The sequence below is a fragment of the Camelus ferus genome, chromosome 3 (assembly GCF_009834535.1).
Source record: "Camelus ferus isolate YT-003-E chromosome 3, BCGSAC_Cfer_1.0, whole genome shotgun sequence".
NCBI lineage: Eukaryota > Metazoa > Chordata > Mammalia > Artiodactyla > Camelidae > Camelus > Camelus ferus.
In genome coordinates, this window is record NC_045698.1 from 67,569,876 (window position 1) to 67,593,935 (window position 24,060).

Below are 24,060 nucleotides of genomic sequence, written 5' to 3' on the forward strand. Positions count from 1 at the left end.
AGACCTCAATTTTAAACAATTTATCTGTAAATTAACTTTAATCTTTTATTCTAACTTGACTTTTTTGCTTGTATTTTGATTTGACATTTCCCCTTGTTTTGCAGACATTAATCTACTTATTGTGTATTTTTCTTGTTAGATCTTCTAGGTATCAGCTTTATTAACTGAAAAATAAAATGACCAACATAAGTGAATTGGACACACATTCTCAACCTGTGTTTCCTTCTTGTTTATCATTTTGCTGAGCAACATGGGAACGTATATTTAGGCTGAAGACCTGGCTCATTAATCATCAGATACTATAGTCTCCCTTCTAAGTAGTAAAGCTCTTGTTAATGAAACTGCTGGGTAGTGAAAAAACATCCAGTGAGTCCTTCAATTTTGCATTAGTGTGTTAGACGGCACAGAGGGGTGTAGAGAACTAGGTGTTTTAGAGCTATGAGACCTGAAAGAAATTCCTATCTTCTGTCTTAAAGAAATGGAAGTCCAAAGAGATCAGGTAATTTTTTCTCAGTGTCACATAGTGAGTAAGGAAAAATTGTTAAAAATCCGACCTTCAATGAAATGCATTTTCTCCCTTTTATAACAAAGTTTACTTTGGGGAAAAACATGAGTATTCAACTTTATTTTAAAATATGCTTAAGTAGAAGTAAAACAAGTATATAAGCATTTAGTTGAAGCAAGTAATGTTATCTGCAGGGAAACAAAACATACTTTAATTATGTAGTATTTTCATCAGGGAATTCCACTTTGGAGGAATATTTAGAGAAGGGCAATATAGTTGAAAAAGTGTTCATGTGATAGTAGAAAATATATCTATTCTCAAGTGAGAGTTTATAAGTCAGTTTTTCATTTTTTTGGAAGGTTTATTTTACATTATATATCCCGTCTGAAGGTGATTTATAAGTTTCCTTATAGTGCAATTCCATTTGTTGTACAAAATTCAAATTAGGAAAGAAAAAAAAAATCTAAATCATAGATTGTTTTAAAAGAAATTTAGCTATATTTTTTCCCAAGGACATATAACCCACATTGCTATTAGCATAAAGGAGACTGAGTGTGTTAGAAAGGCTTGTAATTTTCATACCTTGTGCTTAATCACCAATAGATGTTTCTCCAATTCTTAAAAACATGTTGCTGCCTTAAACATTTGCATAGACATCTCATTATTATCCTTTTACTAAGCGATAATACCAGGGTAATCCTTATATTTTGTAGAATAAATATTAAGTAAAAGATATCCAACAAGTACTGTGCCAAATAATGCAGAAGATACCATGGAAATAAAGTCATGACCTTGAAGACTGTTAAGAATAAAAGCATCTAATATGAGGTGTGTGGTAGAAATGGGGCCTCCCATTCTTTGCATTAACGTGGAGACTGTTTCTTCAATGATTGGAAACCGACCCTATGAATTTCTTGGACCAATAGAATGAGATGAAAGTGACATTATGCAGCTTCTACCTTTGTGCTCTTGGAATGTTGCCCTGAGACCATCATGTGGAGAAGCTGTTACTACCCACTGGAGGATGAGATGCAGGGAACCAAGGTGCCCCAGCTGATGGGCAGCACAAACTGCCAGACATGAGCTGAAAATAAGTGCTACTGTAACAAAACCCTAAATGGGGTTTAGTTTTGGGGACCAGGTGGCAGATAGAGGCAAGGGGACTCTAGGTAGAGGCTAGGAAAATGGAGAAGGAACTGTTGGAAGCTATGTCACATGTGGCTGGACAGTTGTCAAAACACTGACCTGCTATAATTCAAAGATAGACATTGTACTAAATACCCATATGGGTCTGATGAAGAACATCTCTAGACAAACAGTGAAGATGCCCATTAGCTTTTCCTGGCTGTGAATAATTTAGCATGGGGAACTAGTGGTGCACTAAAGAAGGAACTGTTTGATTTGAAAGGAAATTTTAGAAGAAGAATAGAAGATCCTAGCATTGCTAGATTAAAGAATATTGGTATTAACTTGTAAAAAGACTACCAACTTGGACTTACCCTTTAGGGGCAGAGGCATTTAAAAAAGAAGAGAGGCCTCTGGACAGAAAGTAGGCTGTGAGAACTGCTTAAACACGGGCTATGGAAAAGACAAGCACCTTTGGGAGCAGACCCGGGGATTTACGAGACAGCGACTTAGGGAACCATTCTCAGCACATAAGGGCCAAGATCAGGAAACATCCTGTACCTGCAGAATTAGGTGCCTGGCCATAAGTTGCGAGCCAGATTTCAGAATGACTCTGAGACGCCACTTACTTCTGTGTGTTCCCATTCTTTCGTTGAGGTTTTGTGTTGACATTGCTTCTATTGAGATGATTCTGTCCCCGTCTTACCAATGTCTATTAGATGAGTGAATGGGTGTGTGTGGTGGTACATCACTTTCATTTTAGCATGATTAGATAGCAGATTTTAAGCACAATGCTACGTAGGGGTAAGACTTCTAGGGTCCTTGAAAAAAGGTAAATGTGTTTTGCTTGTGTTACGATTGTAAATAGTTATGATCAGACAATGGGTTGTGATAGATTTAATACAGCCTTAAGTTCTTTGTAGCTTCTCCCATCAATAAGTAGCATCTCTTGTACCACTCCTTGACTCACAGCTGGCTTTGTGACTCACTGAGCCTAGGAAAATGTAGATGGAATGACGTGTGATCTCCAAAGTCCAGGACTCAGGAGACCTTGCAGCTTCCTCCCTTGCCCTCTTAGAACTCTGCTCCCAGACCATGATATCACTAAGTCAGTCTTGCTACAGCAGGATGAAAGGACACATTGAAGAAAACAAAGGCACCCCAGCTGGCGGCAGCAGCACAAGCTGCCAGACGTGGGTGAGGCCGTGTGAGAACTTCCTGCCGAGGGCAGACCAGTAAGTGAGGACGGGAGAACTCAGCACAGGGACCTCCCCGCCGATGCTCAGAAACACGGGAAATAATAAATCGCTGTTGTTGCCGTTATCCACTAAGATCTGAGTGTTGTTTGTCACAAAGTGGTATTGAATGGGAATGAGACACAATGTTCCTTGAAAAAGAAGAGAGATTTTATGTAAGGAAAGACCACATTCAGTTAAGGAGAAAGAATTAAATGTTCATGAAGAATGTGTTATCGGAGACTTGAACTGAAAGACATGTCTGAGTGATGAATTGAGGATGTGTTGTAAACAAACTTGAGAGCGCAGATGTGGGAAACTCTGAAGGCATGAGAAGGCGGTGGTGTTTGCTGAGGTGAGTAGTACAAACCCATTGCCTTGCTAGTAACCGGAACTAGAACATGCAGTGACTGTTGAATGTATGACTAGAATTACTATTAAAAAAAAATCTGTTGGATGTTACAATCCAGTGCCATCCCATTTAGTGTCAGTTTATTCTACTGTGAGAAAGTGTCAGATGGGTCAGGGAAAAAACACTTTCATGTGTCAAAGGGCCTGAGAACAGAAGTGAATAAAATGTCTTAATACAGTGCCGACTCTGTTGGCCTGCTGTGGACCTATGTGGACACCTACGGGTATGTTTTGGACAGATAAGGCTTTGGGAAAAGTCTGCAGTAAGAGTCAACAAAATGACCTTTCTGGCAAAGTCTGCCACTATTTTATGCATGGTCACAAGATCCTTTATGACACAAAGCGGACATGCAGAACACATCTGCCTTCCTTGGTCATTTGTATTAATTCATACCATAAACACAGCTTTTACCATCCTGTTCCCAGATTCATGGGGCTGATCCATGGCAGTGTTTAGGCCTTTATTTGTCCTCTTCACCTTCCCTGAGGGCATCTTCCTGTGTCAACCATACTGATTGACTGCCCCCTCCCAGTGACTGACCTTGCTGAGCGAGTGTGCGGACAGCTTTATGGCTCATGGAACTCTGGGAACATTTCCAGCTGCTTTCACTTTGTTTCCCCTTGTTTTTTTGCTTGCTTTCAAAGAGAGAAGGTTGAACTTACTTTCTTCCTTTGACTTTGATAGAGTAACCACTCTTGAGTCTCGATTTCAGACGCTACATCCTTGTCTTGACTGTTTGACTGTGGCGGGCAGCAGGCACTTGGCGGGAGCTGACTGGTGCTGTTACCTGTCTGTTGGCTGTGTCTCCTGCCTCTGCCTGTGGGTCATTGTCTTAACTTCACCACACACTCGTGCGTATGAGAAAGGTTCAGTACGTTTTTGGTCTTGTTGATGGTACACTGTTATGAGTATATCAGTATTGTAATTTGTTGCTCTTGAGGCACATGCTGCGTGAATTTGCTGAAGTGTCCATGATGATTTTCACCGTTTAGCTTACTCAATTCCTTGTGCTTGATTCTGTTCTCTAAGCTACTGCTGTTGGAAACTGCCCTGCTCATGCCTAGTGCCATGTCCCCTGCTAATCACAGACACAATAGGTGTTTTTCCCGTCACTAGGCTGGAAGTAGAGCACGTCAGTTAGGGGTAGCCTGGAACAAGGAGCAAAAGCTTCTGGCCTGAACTAAGTCCCAGCAGCGTAACTGCTGACATTCAAGTTTTTTTTCCCACTCTTCCCTCCCTCCCATTTGTCTTCCTTTCTTCCTTTTCCTCTTCCCTTTTTCTTTCTAAAATAATGTTGTTTAATTCTGGCTTGTCCACTGATAAACATTTTGAGAAATAATAAAAAGTATGGAGAAAAAAAGGTCGGGTCATTTTCCTATCCTGAGGGACCACCAAACTCTGCTTTTTTTTGTAGAGTCCCTCTGCCTGGAACCAAATAATGAGACAGTGTCTCTTGTTTAGTCAGGGTGCCCACCAGTTGGCTCTGCCCTATAAAGGTGATGATGACAGTGATGATGATGATGATGATGATAGTGGTGCCAATACTCACTGTGCTCTTATCATGGATAATCTTACTTAATCCTTATTTCCATCTGTGCTGGATAATTGCACAGCCACCACCTCCTTCTAAGTTCCTCTCTGCAGTACAGAAAAGCCAAAGGCTTCATTTTTCAGAATTCCTCTCCCTTGCAGGTTGTCCAGTGCCAACAAGAAGCATTTTGGTTTGGTTAGAAAGGCGGAAGGAATGATAGGTATTTTCAGCCAGATGTGCGGATGAGAGAGTCACACTGGCTTCCCTGGCATCTTGTAAGAAACACTCCCTTACCTGCTGAAATACAAACCACCTTTTACTCTCAGGGTCCTGCCCTAGGTCCTGAATTTGGGGGGTAAGAAGTGTCTCTTTTTACTGCATTCTGAAGATAAAGATGCTTCGCTCCTCTCTTCTGGCCCCTAAAGCTTTTACAGGGCGTGAAGACTCTGTCTTTTCTTGTAAGGGAGCTGCCTTTACCTCAAACCTCGTGATTGACGGTGGGGAACAGGGTGATTAGTTATTTCTACCATTGTCACATTTCCCTGTCTGCAGGATTCCTTGGCTTGGTATTCAGTACGTCGATTTCATCCTCCTGTTTCTGTGCCTTTTCCCCCTTTAAATAAAGGGTGAACATCTGAGACCAGTTTGTGTTTCTTATTTTACAGAGTCTTTTATGACTTCATTCTCTTCTGTGTCTCTTTACTAAAGCTCATTGATCTTCTGAACTGATGAGATACTTATGGAGATTTTTTCCATATCTGCGTATGATAACAACTTCAAAATATAAGAATTTTTGGGGGGAATTTCATCTTGTGAATTTCTGTGTTACTAATTATTCGTGGTAAGGAGTTGGAGCATTTACAATGAGCATTTTAACTATCACATAAATCTGGCATCATGTTAATTTTAGAAATAAAACATCGAAGTTATCCAATTTTTCTTGTCAAAGATTTAAATTATATGTCAGTTAACTTAAAATTAATTGCAAAATATATCAGTAACTTCATTTTTCTTTAAAGATAAGTGATTTGTGAAAAACTGTGGAATAGGATTTCAGAATGTCTTTATTTCATGAAGATTTCCAATTAAATGAATGCTTTTGCTGTAACTTATTATGGGAAGATAAATTAAATCCTCTTAATTAAGCAGTCACTTCTGAAATTTTCAGGCCTAATTTTGACCCATCCTAATATCAATTTAGCATCTTTTCAAAGGGAGGTCAGTGATTCACCTAAGGATTTTTGTTCATCAGTGTGAATTAATGAACTCATTTGACTTACGTCAAGAAGAGCTAAGAGAGATTTTGAAATGCAAAAGTCATACGTTTTGATGGACTATGATAATCTTTAACTTATCTGTATTCTCTTTCTACTGCTACAGAAAGATACAAATGCTTTTGTCTATTGGCCTCTTTTGAATTCTGTTTTGACACCTGCCAAGGCAGCAAGTTATATATAGACTATAAGGAAAAACTGCACTCAATTTCATTCTATGGACGTACTGACTTTGAGTCATCCATCAGATTATCCTCTCTGTCTTCTCACCTCATTTATGCACTCATCCCAGACCCTGACTGAATCCGTTTTAGGTGCTAGGTCTGTCCCACCCATTGACAACAACAAGGATTTAAATATGATCCTTGACATCAGAGATTCAGAATCAAGAGCGGGACACACATGTAAAGTAGTAAATTCTAATCCAAAGTAGAAAACGTTGGAAAAGAAATATGACTAAATGGGGTTACTCTGGAAGAGGAGTTGACAGAATTTGTTTAAATTATCTAGAAAAGCCGCACCTGTAGACTGATGGCTGAGACCTAAGGTGTGTAAGCATGGGAGTTCTTCAGGCAAAAACGTTGGCGAGAGGAAAGATTGAGAATGTAGCAGAGAATCCCAAAGGAAGGAACAGTGTACGTGTACGTATTTTCTCAGGGATAAGAATAATAACAGAAATATGACAGTTACCATTTTTGTATTTACTGCTTGTAGTTAGGTTTAATTTAAAACTCTATCCATTTTATGTCTCCTCTCTTATAATAGACACACGGTAATAGTTTGGCATGTACTCCATGGCACATAAGTGCAGCTTTGGCATTTTCTCAGTTGTTGCATGACCCCAAATGCTGTAATTTAAGCTCAAGTAAGGAAGGATTGCATTGAGAACCCAGTATTTTTAGTTACTATGGGTTAAATTTGGACACAATGTCCTCTCCAAACTGATCTTAATCAATGCTGCTTTCTAAGAGTTAGAAAGAACATGAGAACCTCTAGCTCAGGGTGATTCTAGAAGTTGTTACTCCTAAAAAATAATATTATCCTCAAAGATCGGACAGCCGGTTTATTTGATTTATGGGGTTGGAAGGGGGCCATATTACTTGAGAAGGGAGTGTGCATCGGTAAATTCTTCAGGTGCCTTGCTCCACTCTGACCTAGTCTTTCTGGTATACGAAGCCCCTGGGAGATCATGGGCTGAGGAAGCTTCCTTATCTAACGATAAACCCAGGAGGACTTAGAATTTGTAGGTTCCATGATTAATTGTGGCCCTTTGTAGCAACATGGTCCTGAATAATATACTTCGCTTCTTGGATGTGCAGCAGTTTCCCTGCCTGTTAGAGTCCATCCTGTGGAGATGCAAAAATAAAATGATGTGTAGAGGAAAGAGTGGTATAAACTCCGAAGCATTTTTCAGCTCCTTAAACATCACCAGATACTCTTGACTCACAAGTAAGCGCAACGTGGGAGGTGCCCTTCCAGGGCGGGTGAAGGAACCGTGTGATGCATGGAGTTGTGCAGACCATGCCAGGGCAGGACAAGAATCCTGTCTGATGTCTCTTCAGGGTTTGTTCCGCTGTAGCGTACTGCATTTCTCTGTGGGTTTGTGTTGGAGAAACGGACTTAGAATATTGCTGTGTTAGCAGTTTTGCCACCAAAAATGACCACTTAGGAAAAGCACACTTGTGGTCCATCTGCTTGTGTTGAAGCGGCTGTAAATGGAGAAGGCACTACATGACTTCCCATTAATCTGTGCCTAAGAGTGCAGTTCTTTTAAAATTCCTCCAAGTACCCATCATTTCATACTTCATACTATACTAATTCACATTAATGACTTGAGAATTCCCAAGAGATGACTAAACTGTGCAAATGAGTAGCAGTGAACATTAAAAGGCAACGTTATAAAATCAGGAATGTAGAATCCTGAGATGTACTTGCTTTATTCATTTTGACAAGGGTAGTTTACTTTTAGTAATTCAGAATAAAGTACTCCTATAGAATAGTAAATGTACTCAGATTGTTTTATTAAAGTGATAAAGCCTGAATGGGAGCCCTTACCAATGCCCATGGCCATTAAATTGTTAGTAAATATTGAATTAAAGATGTCCGGTTATTGTGCTTTTTAATTTTCTGTATAAAATTCTCTTTCGAATGGTGGAACCTCCAGAAAACATAAGGAATTTGATGGCTGTTCTGCCTTCCCATACTTGTCTTTGGAAGGAAAACATTTTTCTGATTATCTGATCAATTCTAAGCATTCCTTCCCAATTATGTGGAACATGACCAATAAGACTCTAACCACATTCATAGAAAAGCTCTGTGCTGAGGGAAAATGTGCTTGGCCATCACTGACCGCACTTTTGCAAACACAAAGCAGAGGCACAACAGTGAGGTGAGTGAGTGGCTTCAAGGAGGCACACCCAGACTGTGTACACATGCTGGCCACTGAGCTCTTTCTGCTTGATCTTGCCCACTCATGGGGTTCACGGCCATTCACTCAGCTTTGGTGTGGTCATCGGTTTCTCAGAGTCAGACACCAAACCTTTTGCCTCTTCTGAGTCCTCTCAGGGTCCGTGATACATATAGATACTTAATGCATGTTGTTGACCGTAAGAAGCTTGATCGATTTTATTTATCATGGCTAAGGAGAAGGGGAACAATATTTTTTACTTCATTTGTAACTTTTTTTTTTTCATTCTGTAAATTTTAGCATCAGATAATTCCAGGAAGCCATTGTGAGAGAGAGAGAGGAAGAATCAATGGTAGTAGTACCTGGGGAAAACACATGGACTCAGCATTCTTGCTTATATTTTTAATAAAGCACCACATGAATGAGTTTGAAAGGCTTAGTAAAACCCATCACTACTTCTGGAAAAGTTACTTAAAGAGCTACCGACTGGCTGGTGTCTCCTTTGTTCTGGATGATCAATAACTCCCTTTGTTAACAGTGTGAAACTGGGGGCTATACGTCAGTGCTTCTATGCTCTGTTCGTACACTAGTCTTCCTTAAATTCATGCTAAGCTTAATTCTGTTCTACCGTTTTTCACTGACTGAAAACCCAGTGTGTGTAAATAGGATTATTGGTAGTTATTCAAAACTTCTAATAGGCTATAACCCATAAAAACAAATGACGAAAATAGCAAGTTCATGATGTATTTTCTCCTTTTGTTCCATTTTCTTTGTTGGCATGGTGTGTGGTGAAATAGTAATATATGGTTTATGTATGGTACTTGTTTTGGTAGTAATTTTTATTTAATCTATTTTTATTAAATGGAATGTATTTACCAACTGCCACTTACGGTTCACCAGGTTACAAATAAATGAGTTTCTAACATAAAAGTACAACAAGGAAGCATGAAACAGAGTGAAATCATACTGTATTCTTCCTCCATCTTCTGCTTTCCCTTGGCTTCTCTCCTCTCTCTGGACCCCTCTGGCTCATTGTGTGTTATGAATTAAGGATGGCCAAGGTATTTCTAACATAAAAGCAGCATTTCAAGGTGAGCTCAGGGTTAAAATACAAAGGATAAGGATGGTGCATTCTTGCGGGTAGTAATTTTTTGGTTTCTCACAGTTCAGATTTGTCTGAAGTGTGCCAGGCTTTTCTCTCTGCAAATATTCTGTTTCAAGGTTTCCACCCTTCGTTATCATAGGCATGCAGCTCCATGAATTCATATTTTAGCTTCATCAATTACTAATTATATGACTTTGGATGTATTAATTAACCTTTTTGAGCCTCAGTTTCCAAGTGACTTTCATGGAATTATAATTGTTCTTTCATCTTGGCAATGTAGTATGGTATAATTCTGGTGATGTTTGAAACTTAGATCCTGCCATATTTTAAGTGTTTATTAATAAATCCATATATTGAAGGGGAAATTTACTCTTCATTCATCTAGCCCCTTATCCAACTGATCAACCATCTTGGGAGAGTCTATGTTGTCGTCAGGTCATACAGTGGGTAAGAGAGAGAGAAATTTGGGCTGGTGCTGGTCACTGCCCTAGTGAAGCTTGATGGGTAACAGGGGAGACAGATGGGTAAACTACCTATTGTAATACAATGAATGATACAGGTGCTATGGGATGCATATGAAATGCTGGTGTGGCCACAGGGAGACGAAAATGTCAGCTGAAGTATAAATGAGGAATACAGAAAACCTTGGAAAGATGTTCCTGAGTCTAGACCATTGATAAGGAATAAATCAGGTGAACAGGGGGTTGGGTTACCCTGGTCATTCCTTGTAAATAACAAAATGTCAAATGCCCCGATACCTAAAATTGAATTGAGCTTGGAGAATGCTCAGCACTCTCCACATGGCTGCAAGGAACCTCTGTTGGACAGGAATAACTTTAAAAATAGAAAATGAGTGTTGTTTTCAATATTTAACAAGATTTAAGTAAACAGCAAAGAAATCATTGTCTCTCAAATTTATAACCTGGGCCACTTCTTAGCTGGTATGGAGATGTTTATTCCTTCTGCCTGTGAAGAAGTGCACAGAGGTCGTACAAACTGCTGCAATTGTTTTATCTTGTTTTATGTAAATAAAAATGTGTACTGCTTGTCCCCCAGGGTGGGCGTGGTGTTTCAGTAAGCTAATATTTAGTGAATACATTCTGTCTTTGGCTATGGCAATAAAAAATTTGTTGGCAGAAGTCATGGTTTCTATCTCTGATCATAAACTTTACAGAATAAATTTCTTTTATTAACTTACTATGGAGTTTTCACAAAGGAATTTATATAAACTGTATTTTTAATTTAAAAAAAGTTATCTTGTATCCCACCCTGAGGAGGTAAGTCCAGTAAATCTATTAATTGCTGCATAAAGTGGTAAGGACTTTCCTATGTTTGTCTCTTTCAAATGTCAAGGGGGTGCCTCCTACTTAAAATTTTACTAAGGCTGTAATTAAATAAACAAGAAATAGGAATATGTTAAATCATATTGCTATCAGTGTGAATTTCTGGGCTCTGAGGATTTTATACCTTCATCTTGTGTTCCCTTTGTACTTGATGGACTTTCTCTAGCTTCTTTATCTGACATTTCAGATTAGTAACTCAGAACTGCCAGTGGAGTTTCTGAAAAGAGAGTACTTTGCTTTGGGACCTTGGAAAAAAATTATATTTCCTACTTTGTTCCAATAGCTTTTTAATGATATGCAGTGTTTCAATGGTAAATATTTGTTCAAGCTACATTTAATTTTAAAATATTTTCCTTGTGGAGTGGAGGTGGGTCTTTCTGGGACTAATTCTCTATCTTCAGGGGTTATAAAAAGGGGAGAAAGTAAGAGGTCCAAGATGGTCTCTTTCATGGAATTGATTAAATAAAACATACTTATGATAAAAAAAAAGAAACACTTTTCTTTAAAACCAGGTATGTGTGCTCTGAAGACTCTGCACTATAATTATGAGTTTATATCATACCATCACATATTTTCATGAAATTTCTTGTTGGAAGTGAATTTTCTCAATATTTCTTTAATAACTGTCAACATATTGAAACAAATGTTTTTTAGAAAACTAAATTTAAAAGGCATGTTTCCGTTTCATTGCAATTTTCACGCCCTATTTCACTAACATTTGAATTTATAAAATTAAAATACTCCAGATGATCTTGAGGTTCTCAAAGACAACTTCTCTTCTCTCTTCCATGTGTGTCTCTGTGTGAGCAAGAGAGGAAGTATTTTATCTCACTAACCTGTTTTTACAAAATTTAAACACTTTCTCATAAACATACACAACCAAAGATTCTCTTAAAAGTATACAATAAAAATTCCAGTTCTACGTGTTATTAAGAATTTAGAATTGAATAATCTAGTGTGACATATGAAGAACCACTATGTAAAATTGTAGCTGCTACTGATTCCCTGAGTAAAGCAAATGCAAATGATCCAAATTCTTAATTTTTTAAATTAGTCTTTGAAATAAGTTTTAACCTGATCTATCAGAACACCTTATGTAGAACAATTGTTTGGATTCTGTTAAGAAAGACATAGTCTAAATGAAACTTAAATTATGGTCCTTGGAACAGTAACGTCACCATCTCCTGAGAGTGTTTTAGAAATGTGAAACCATACGCATCGCACCTGAACTGCTTACATTCTGCTTTTTAACAAGATCCCCAGGTGATTCATTGTACATGAAAGTTTGAGAAGCACTGCTCTTACTGCACTATTATTAATGAAAGATTATATGTAGCAGATAGTTGAAATTTTCCTGATGAAATGCAGAGTCCTTTTACCAGTCTTTTGCTGATACATTAAAGTTTCAAAGGACTTTTAGAGAAATCCTTTGGTCTTTGAAACAGTTTATAAAATCTACAATGGTAAAGTAGTATTTTGAGATATTAAACCATTTCTTTTTTTTATTTTTTCCCCTGTATTTTCTCCTTTTTCATCACTCCCCTTCCAACAGTATGGACACTATGTTCCCTTCCTTAAGAGAGCAGTGTGATATGGTACAAAGCAGAAACTGTGTGCCCGATCATGGTTTTCCAAAGGCTAATTAAGCCCTTAGATCAGAAACCTCAAAATTATGATCTGCAAACTAGAATCACACCACAGATGTGTTTGATTTCTTAGTAAAGTGTTTGCCTACCTTAGTTATTAATTAAGAAGTATGTGGGCAAAGGGACCCACTATGCCTGTTTCCAGTACCATGGCATCAGGACTGAGGACTCCTTCAAAGGCCAAAGTTAAACTTCCCCACTAAACTAGTTGGATGGAAACCAAAATTAAAGTTAAGTTATTTAAAAAAATCAATAGTTAACACAAATATGCACTAGGCAAGGTTCTAAGTAGGCCTTGTTGAGGGAGTTAGCCATGCAGATGTCTGGGGAGGAGTGCTCTGGGTTGAGGGAAGGGCCACTTCAGAGCCAGTGGACAGCCTCCAACCTGGCAGCGTGCCTGCCCTGGGTCACCCAGTAGCCTTTGTGGCTGGGACAGAGTGTGCCAAGAGAGCAAAAGAAGATCATGATGAAGGGGTGACAAGGGCCTTCTTTACTTTAGGGCCTTGATGGCCGTTGTAAGGCCTTGAAGGCTGTAACTTTGAGCTGCAAGTGAAGCAGGAGCCATTTCTGGGCTGGCTTTTACATCCACACTGGGTTTGCTCCTTACATCATTCAGTTGTTAGGCCTGATTTCGTTTCTTCAGAAAGACCCCACCACTGCCAGTCCAACTGCCTTTCTATCCTGATCTCTACCCATGTACCTCGGTTTGAATTTTTAATATGCTTGTTGCTAACTGAAATAGTTTTCTGTATTTGTTTACCCTTTCTCTGCCTCTTCTTTTTATGATTTCACTCACTAGAAGGAGAAAGCCAGCAGGACTTAGCTTTTGTCTTGTTCACTTTTTTATCTCCGAAGACTAGAGCAGTGTCTGGCATATAGTAGGCATTCAGTAAATATTTGCTAAATTGACAGATGTATTTAAATGGTAAATAACCAGTACATGCATGTTTTATTCAGCAACATTCAACTGCTCAGAATCAGTCTTGGAAGAGTAAGAAAATTGATCTCATGCAGGTTTGCAGTTTGTGTATGAAAGAGTGGAGGATATTTTAGAGAGAATGATTTTAATAGCATACATGTATGTGTGTGTATATAATACATGTGTGTGTTTATATATACAAATGTATGTAAATATATATATATATATTGATTTATTCATGGCTTTGAGGAATCAAAGCATTGGCTGTAGGAATAATACTAAAGGAGGAAGTCAGGGAGCCCAGTTATGATATTCAAAGAGTGAGGAATTAGGAAATCAGAGACAGCCCAGTCATAAGTAAGTGCAGACCTTGGACTTGCATAGCTGAGGATACAAAATTTTGGAGATGAAGTGTTCAAAAGTCCAGAAGCTCAGGGTATTGTATGAATCATTTTCCTGATGCTGAGTTTCCCAAATTGAGCGGTGATGGAGAGGATGATAGTAAATCAGTGCCTAAATTCTATATGAGTGGGGGTTGGTGATCATATCCAAGGCTGTTGGTGCACTGCCTTAATTTATACCTTCGTCATTACTCTCTTGTTAACTGTAACGATTCTTTGAATGGTCTCCCTGCCTTACATCTTTCTCTCGCTCCGTTCTGTCCATTGTACCCCAGAGTGTTTTACCGTTCTAAAATGCAGCTGTGGTAACCATCAACCCCCTTTTGAATTCCTTTAATACGTCCTTGCTGTTAGATGCTTTGCGGTCTGCAGAGTGAATTTCCCTATTCCCTGTCCCACTTTTGCATCTCCTTTATTTTTCATTTATTTACCAGGCATATTGCTGTACTTGGTCTTCTTCCCCAATGAGACAGTAATCTTGGGAGAATCCTGACACATAACATGCCTTCCATAAATATTTCTTTACTGAATGAATGAGTGAATAAGGGGGTGACTGAATTAACAACCTTGTCAAGTCAGTTAATGATGATTGTTAAAGACGAATCTTTTATTTAAGCGTAGCCCAGAGGCAGTAGGTATCCCACCGTAAACTTGCTATTGATGGGGCTTTGTTGCTTCCTGCTGCCTAAGCAAGAGCCTTTCTGACATTTCTTTGGAATGTACTGTAAAGGAATGTGACTATAAGCCGTTGCCACAAAATGTCTTTTATCTTCCTGTCTTTGCTCATTTCTTTCAGCTAGAGTTATCCTAAAACCTCTGACACTAAAAAGAAACTTTGTTGGAACATAGTTTCATAGAATGGAAGCAAAAAGTTTGATCAAGGACAACGCATAATATAAATAACAAAACCATTTGAAACTGTTGAGTAGTCAGCTAAAAAGTTGCTTAAGAAACTAGGCATACTACAGAAAGGCAAGATTGGGAAGGCGTACCTTTTTAAAAAGTTTAAAATGATTAACACATGCAAGTTACATGGTAGAAGTTATGACTGATTAGTAAAGATTTTTTACATTTTGTGAAGGAGCTGCTTTAAAAGTGTTTAGTTTATATTTCATTAGTATTTTTTGATGTTAGATAGAATTAAAAGAATAAAGATATACTTCCAGAATGTCTGCTAAATTATGGCTGTGTGTTTATGTCAGAAAAAGACTGCAGGAAGATGTGTGTAAAAGCAAAGAAAACCTTTATATAATGTAACAAATCCGTATGTTTAAACGATGCCAAAGGACTCAGGCAAGGAGGGCACGTTTTTGATACGATAGCAGGTGTTGGTGTCCATAAGATCACCTTGCTCAGCATATTTAAGTCATATTTCTCGTGGAGAAAACCACACAAATAGTGCGAAAATAGTCTCTCTACTGAAGTGGAATTTCTCAGAAAATCTGTTTTTTGCTCAATGAGATGTGAACCACACTCTCTCTTTTTTTGTGGTTGTTTTGGTTTTGTTTTGCTTGTTTCTATTTTTTGGCAGTTTTTATGTATTTATGGGAGGAGGGAATTAGGCTTATGTATTTATTTATTTTAATGGACATACTGGGGATTGAACCCAGGACCTCGTGCATGCTAAGACGTGCTCTACCACTGAGCTATACCCTCCCCTCCCTCCCTGACATTCTCTCTTTCTTCCACGTCTCCTCCTCGTTTTCCTGCACTGGCGTTGAGGCTTTCTGTCAGGCACCATGGCCTGAGCCATCTAAGAAGAAAAACTTTTTAAAAAGTTTAACTAATGGAAATTAAAACAGGTTTACTCCTTTTTTTCTCTTGTAACAACTATTATGTTTTACTTTTACTTCTAGAGTAAAAGAGTTACCCAGCTTTCTTGAATAAAAATTGTTTTTGAATTGGGATACTGAAAGCTGAGACTCAATGTAGAAAGGAGTATAAAGTAATATACCGCTTTCTTCAAGCTCAACTCTGGCCAACTCAATGAGAGAAGCACAGGTATTTATAATTTGTTAAAAATAATTTTATTTTCATAATTTTTAAATTATGAGAATGATTAACAACATTGGAAAAAAGATTGGCTCACAAATATACTCCATTTCTTATTCATCAAGATTGAGTATTAAGGTGCTCAATTCACTTTATAAGAGTGAACAAAAATTATAAAGGAGAATAAAGAAAACATAACGTAAGGAGGATAGGGAAATAGAACTTTAAGACCGTGGGTAAGTATGTTTTTTTCCCCCAGTTTAATGTTCCTGATAAATGACACAATGTATGCACTTTATCTTGTTAATGTTTATTCAAGTAAAATTATATTTAAGGGATTTACCATGCTTATTTATAAATTTTACAATAGTGTCATCAGAATACTAGAATTAACATTTTTTAAACAACAGTGCTTGTAAGTAGTAAGGTAATATTTGCAATTACCCTAAGTTTCTTGAAAATCAACTTTTCAGGAGGAAGTTTTCTTTTACAGAATGGAGTTAGCGGTATCAAGTTGAGTATGCATGGGGTAGATATTGGCCAGTTTTTAATCTTTTTAAAATACTACTTGCATTGTAGAGCCGTGTACTAGACACTGTGTACTTGCCACACCAGCATCTCTTCCATGAGGAGAGCCTCTCTTTCCTACTCCAGGGTGGTTTTTCAATCTATCAGCCCCAGTGCTCCCACCCTCCAAGGATGAGAGGATAGCCTGTAATAGCACCAGCTCCACCCTCCAAAGGCAGCAATCTGAAGGGACGGTCTGAATTTCTGCTGCTGTATTTGCTCTGGTTCCTGCTTCCTGTGCCCTGATGTTTCAGCTCTTCTCTGATTCCGTGAATTAGTCTGTGTTCTTAAATATTCCTTCAGTTCCTCTAGTTTTTAAATCGTCCTACCCCTGGAAAATTAATGAGGTCCTGAATACCCCAAGGTAGCTACGGCTGATGGAGAAGGAGGCCAGGACTTGGGGGAGGAGGAGAGGTTGCCTAGGACACAGAAGCTCACATGTAACTTTGCTGAAGGCTCTTCCAAGCCATGTTGGGATTTGCTGTCTGAGCTGCTGGTGCCTAGTTTATAGAGCCATCAGGACATCTTGGCTTACTTGCTTCTGAGGACACACAAAGATAATTTTTTTTCTCCTTACAAAGAATTAGATTTCTATATTAAAGCATTGGGTTGTCATGCTGAAGGAACATTTTTACCCAAATATCTATAATTAGCTATCATGAGTTTTATAAAAATAGTGGATAAAGAAACCTACTCCAAGATCTAAAGTTTACAGTTTTGCTAGATACCATCCATGTCTTTGCTGGCTTTGCCTCCAGTGTATTTTAAGTGGGATTTAGAAATCAAACATCTTGAAGAAGAAAAACTTGGTTTAATGTCTCCCAATTCAACCATGGTTCAACTGTATCATGGACACTGTATCTTCTTGTATAAAAATCACCTAAGTATAGACTCTGTGGTTTTACCATCAGCTTTTGACTGTAAGAGGCAAGAATTGTTCATGGGTCAGGCTGTATAATTTCAATATTGATCCCTAACTCTTAAGGCTTTCTTCAGACCTTTTGTTAAGATACTTGTACAAGAGTTAGAATGGTCAGAAATTACTTTCTGAGAGCAAACATTTATTTTGAGTCCAAATTGAAGAAAAAAAAAAAAGACTGTGTCCTAACCACTCTCCTTTTTCACTTTTACTGGTGCAATTTATTATAGCTTTTAGAAATTTTCTTGTCTTGGTAAATACTAAGGTAAACATCTTTTTAGATGCTGTCCTCATGGGCACTGGGAATAAGTTGAAAAGAGAAAGGAAGCTATCTATAACCTGCTGTCAAGGACTATAATCTCAGATTTGACTGTCTAGACATGATCTGACTCCTCTGGGCTGGAATGCTGACACAGGAAACTTCAAAAAAAGAAAGCAGCTACACAGTGTGATTCTTAAATTTGGCATCTCTGGGTCAAGATAAGTAAACTCTTAGGAAGCCCACTGCTTTCTCTCTCTCCATTAATATCTACTGTGCTAAGAGAATTACAAACCTGTCCTTTACATATATATTTTTTCAAATTCCTTTTTTGAAAAAATGAGGCTCCAGACCCTGGACTCAACAAGGCAGACATCCAAGGGCTACTGGCACGGGGACTGTGAGACTTCGAGGTGATACATAGGACAGGGAGCCTGTTCGGCAAGCAGCATTGGAAACTGAACTCATATTGAAAGCCAGGGAATAGTGCAGTTAAAGTATCTTTCTGAATGTCACAGACACTGATGTATATCCTGTGCTAAGGTAATGGAATCTGGAGAAACAATAACAGAACTATCGATGGGACACTGGAGGCAGAGAATGGGCAGATCCCCTGAAGCACTGGAGCCTAGACGTAGGTGATTGTCACAGGGAGCAGTACACTGGCTTTTGATCGGGGACGGAGTTGATAAAGAACATCTTCCACAGTCTTGTCTTGTAAGTTTAGAGCTTCATCATTTCAACTCTCAGATAATATGTTCAGGATCATTCTAGGGCTAGCAGTTAGATTACCATTACTGTTGACTGCTCCAGGCAAACCCTTCCTAGTGGACCAGGTGCTGGAACTGATCCTGCCATGTTATTACATGGCACTGCTACTCTTTGGTTTCAACTTTCCTTGTAAGATAATCTAGTTCCAATGCATGACATTAGGGCAGGGCTTTCAGAAACAGAGCAGAAGATAGGTTTTCAGTGGCCTAAGGATAGTAGAGAGGAATAAAATATGAACACCTGGATGGATTCATATGAATGGTGGCAATTAGAAACACAAATTCATCAGACTGAGGACTTCCACCACTTTTAAGGGCTTTGTATACTTAACCTCCAGCTTCTAGCATGAGTGAGTGATGCATATGTTAGAAGGGGAATTACCCGGTGTTCCTCGCTCATGTATCCTCTGCCTGGACTTGAGGTATACAAGGATCTCGATTCTTTCCAGCAGTAGTCTGTGAAGTCAGTCTGTGTGGTCCACGTCTGATTTTTAGAATAGTGTTGGGTAAGATGGGTAGGGTAAGCAGGTCATGAGAACGGGAACCATAGTTTCTCTTGGGGAAAAAAAAAAAAACAGTGAGATGTGCAACACTAATTCTGCTGTGGTATTGCACGAAAACTAGCTAGTCTGTCAATCAGACACAGATGTAGCCTATCTATAAAGAACTCACCACATTCTTTGAGGAGTATTATTTACCTAATTTTTCTCTTGTTGGGAAACAAACTGAACAATAATTTTTAGTTAAAGATACAAGATCTACCAGTTCCAGCTATTTTTATGGAAATGCTTGGATAGATTGGACATAGGAGCCAAATTGCTTTTTAAACTGATAGAAACTCTATCCCAGAAAAAGAACTTAAATATAAATATATAGACATAGTTAAATTTATCAGTCTAATTATAAATATATTCAGTTATCAACTTTAAATGTTCTGTCATGGATTTATGATATATACTTTATTCTTTCAATAAGGACATGGTGAGAAACTTCAGCCCTTCTGACTAAGAGATTTGGTTTCCTCTCTACTTGGGTTTTTAATGAGTTCTAATGTGACTTATGGTCTTCACTGCATGTGATCTGATTGGGAAGTGTCAGTTTCAGCAGATGACAAATACTATGTGTCTAGCAGGCATGAGCACTGTGGAAGGTATTGGAAGCCTAAGTGAAGGGAAAAAAGTAACCACAGTCCCTGCCCTCGTGGAACTTGAAACTCAATTTGGAACATAAGACATCCTTCAAATCATCTTGAAACAAAGGTGAAATCGCTATCGTGAATGAAGGTGGGTGGGTCATGAGAGCTTAGAAAAAGATGATTTGGCTTCGGTAAAGGCATCAGGTTGAGGCCTCCTTGAGGAAATGGTCTGGTCCACTCATGTGTGAAAGAGGATCATCAGATGAGGGGAGAATATTCCAGGTCATGGGAACAAATGATCTGAAGAAATGAGAACGGCTGAGGTGGTGGCAGTGGAGTCAGCGAGGAGAATACAGTGAGGCAAGGCTGGAATGGGTGGTGATGGGTTAGGGCAGAACCGTTCTGGACCTTTTTGGCCATGGTCAAGAATGCTGTCTTTATTCCAAGAATATTGGATGTCCATCAAGAGAATTCAGAAGCAGAAAGATGAAATGATCAGATTGTTTCTTTTGAAAAGATGCTCTAGCTTCCGGTTGGAGAACTGTTTGGAAGTGGAGACCAAACTTGTCTTTTTTTATTTGAAGAAATACCTTAGTTTTTGTATTTACAACTATTGCAAGTTTCCCTTAGCACACTTTTTATTTGGGTTGTTTTGAAGATGTCTCTCCTTCAGTATTCTCTGCAAAATGTGTGGTCCTAATTACTCATTAGAGGAAAATGTTCTCTGTTTTTGTGATGCTATGGCTTTGAAACCGAGCCTGCTTACCTGCATGTGTGTTGAGTGTTGAAGTAAGCATTGTGCTCCCTACTGTGGTCAAAACAAAATAAACCTTTCCGCTGCTGCTGCTTGAGCAATTATAAAATAAACCATAAGATGAGGGTTGTGAGGGCCGATGTCCTGGAATCACTCCCCTGACATTTGGACAAATCTCCTAACCAGTTGGTTAAGCCAGATCCTGTCAATGTCCTCTCTATAATCATGTTGTGTTTTGAAAGTGAATTTGTAAACTTGTTCCTTAAAATCCGGAACTTATTTTTCTGTAGAAGTAAGCTTTCCAAACGGAAGTAACAGTTAACATAACAGGGTGGGCCACAAAGTTAAAGGGAAAAAAAGGAGGAAAAAATGTCCTCAAATGTTACGTGGCAGTGCTACTGTGTGTTTGACACATGGCTTTTTTCTCATTTAATCCCCGCAATCAGATGAGAAGTATTATTAGAATCCTTGTACTGTAGCTCAGAAGATGGATTTATTATTTTATGTATTTTCCACATTTCAGTGCTTTTTACAGCTTAATACCATCCAGATTCCATATAACAATCTAGGCATGTATCTTTCCTTCTTTAGCTGTAACAATGAGGTTAGTAGTAAGTGTTTATCTTTTAGAGAGAGAGGTTGGTGAGTCTTTTTTCTCCTAATAACTGGTGATGGCTGAACTAGGGAAGGGGGGTTCAGGCAGAATGGGTGTAGGGAACAGTTTTTCAAGAGATGAAAGCCATCATTATCACCTCACAACCACCACCTCTGCCATCACCATTACCTTCCCAGCTGCCACTGTAGTTGCCCTCATCATTGCAATTACAGCCACTCACTGTTGCTCATAACATCAACATAGCTATCATCACAGCTCTCACCAGAAGCACCACCACTGTTGCTGCTGCCTCACTCTTATTATCTCAGCCATCCTCCCGATAGTACCACCAATTCCTCTACTGTTTACCATCACCATCATCCTCTTGATGATGCTTCGTGTAGCTCAGCTTCTCATTTCTCTTAAAAATGTGCCTGGACTTAACCACAGAGGATTCTGATGACATTTTTATAGTTCTCTGCAGTTTACCTCCAGCCCCTCAAATTAGGGAAGAAAACCAAGGGTAGAATGAAAAACCTATATTTCTAGGGTAAAGCACTTAACCATGGAAAGGATAAAGAGGCACGTATTAGAGAGATAATATGAACTGAAGGAGAACAGGCTGCCTCAGAAGAGAGTAAACACCAAGTCAGTTAAGACCATCAAAAGAGGCCGAGACTGAAAACTACAGAGACGGAAGGAGAACTTAATGAGAGCTTGGAGTTAACTGAAAGGGCAGGAAAGATGTAGACCATGACTCTATATTAAAAGCTCTTTCTCACCACTGTAGGTAAATCATTACTTACCAAATATTGGGGAACAGAGAGCAGCAGAAGTCATCATTTCGTTTTTACCTGAGTAATAGGTACCTATGAGCTGATCTAGATAATGATCATTCAGAACAAAATATAAAATTAAAAATGAACAGGGACAGATATAAAAACTATAGTGGTAATAGATAATCTCATAGGATACTCTCCTCATTTTCTGTTGATTTATAACAATATTGGTCAAAACCCATAAATTTTGCCTATTTATTTTCCCTCCTGTAGCTGGTAGGGAAGAGAGGAAAAATTCCTAAATTCTTTGGATTGGTCATTTCTATTTGAAATGAAGCTTCAGCAGCTCACCCTTAATTGGGAAACAAAGTAGAACCTGAGGGCATCCACAGAAGGAGTGCACTCCAGCCAGTTCCCATAACAAAATAAGGGAAACAGAAATTTCAGACCGAATCCACAATCATGACTACTTAAACCCCTAGGCTCAACAGGGAAAAAAATCCTATCGAAACCTATAAAATGAAGCCTTGTGACTGCAGCTCTGAGGAAAATTTCCAAACAGGGTCCAAAGAAGTTAGAATCAGGGAGATTCTACCCACAACATACTTGTTCAAATTAAGGTCAGGATAGCTTTCTCTGCCAAAAAGATGTAAGATAAAATGAAAATGCTTGGTGACCTTGAAAAATTACAACAGAAATGTAAGCAGCCAAACAAAAATAATCATAGCAACAATAAACAAAATCAGATTTTCCTAATAGTCCAAATTATAAATGCAAATGTATTAAATTCTCCCTGAAATTACAAGATTTTTAATTACCAAAAAAAAAGCCATCTGGCTTTGGGCTGCTTGCAAGTGATACAGCAAAAATGAAAATAAAAGAATACACAAAATGACACAAGGAGTATATTAAAAAAAGGAGTAGAAATTTTTAAATAGTAGAATTTAAACTAAAAAGCATTAATAGAAAATAGAGTACATGATTAAAGTTGAACTTTTCTGAAAACAATTTTTTTTTTTGTGAGCATTTAACTTGCATTAACCTAGCCAGGAGATAAGTAAATCCATATACAAAGAGATCTCTGGGAAAATAAGATGTCTGATTCAGCCTACTTCTCACTGAATTGTAGGCAACTGTAGGACAGGGTCTACAGCCTGGCTAACATGAATCCTGGAGGCGTCAGGGAAACAGACCTCTGTTTCTACTACATAGCACTAAGCTCTAGGAGTACTTGGATCAGGCCATGATGGTCTGCAGAGGTTGAGTGTGAATAACAAAATATTTAATTTTTTGTTTTTGTTTTTGGGGAAGGTTTTTTTTTTTTAAAGAAAATTAACTATTTATTTATTTTTGCTTAGTTTAGGGGTTACTATTTCCCAGCATCATAGAATGCATTTCTCATCTGTCTCTGAAATTCCTAAGATGTACTGGTTCAGGTGAGAGGTCAGCAAGCAGCACAGATCTGTGCTAAGGCAACATGTTGTGGAACTGCTCTGTTAGAGCTGGAGGGGAGACCGTTGCTCTCTCAGTGGTCTCACATGACACATACTCAGATGTTGCCTTGCTGGTGAGTGAGGAGCAGTAGACTGGTATTAATTGGATCCAAGGCTTGATTTCTTTGGTCGGTTTTGGAAAATTCCTTGCCATTATCCCTTTAAATATTACATTGACCCATTTTTCTTTTCTCTCATTCTGGGATGTCAATTACACATATGTTGAATTTTTTTATTACATCACATATATTTCTTGTATTATTTTATATATTTTTCTATCCTTGTCCTCTGTCTTTTGATATTTTAGTCCAGAAATTTAATTTGAACTATTTTCAAGATCAGTAGTTCCACTCTTCAGCCATGTCTCTTCTCTTAAACACATCTCCTGAGTTCTTAAGTTCTTCATTTCCACTTGATTTTTATTAAATATAGTTTTTAGTTGTCTGTCTTAATTCTACATTTTATTTTTATTCTTGAATAAAATAATTATAGTTAGTTTAAAGCCTGTGTCTGATCAACTTAATATCCAGCTCTCCTGTGAATCTGTTTTTATTATTTTTCTCTTGCTTTTTGAGTAATTCTTGTCCTTTTTTCATAACTGACCATTTCTTTATTTGAATACTGGACATTATAGATGAAAAACTATAAAGTTAATTTTGTGGCCCAGGATGATGTTATTCATTGGTGATTATTTATTTTTGCTTTTGTCAGGTAGTTAAAGAGTAAAGAGATCACCTTTATTTGGTTCAATTAGTCCTTGTAACAGTTGAACTGTTTCTGATTCACCACTCTCCTTCAAGTTTAGCCCTTCAGGATCCTTACTATCTCAAAAAAGAAAGCAAACGATAGACAAACACCTGCCAAGGTCCCCTTCTCCCTGGCAGGCTCCACGCT

At 38.3% G+C, this 24,060-nt stretch overlaps 1 long non-coding RNA gene across 1 annotated transcript in view; it reads right to left on the reverse strand.

Annotated features, from left to right (window-relative positions):
* Window positions 1-16,306: 16,306 nt before the first annotated feature.
* Window positions 16,307-24,060, reverse strand: part of LOC116662627 — a 57,882-nt gene continuing 50,128 nt past the window's right edge. The window contains exon 5 of the long non-coding RNA XR_004318599.1: window positions 16,307-18,965. This is a non-coding gene — a long non-coding RNA (uncharacterized LOC116662627). The remainder of the gene's footprint in view (window positions 18,966-24,060) is intronic.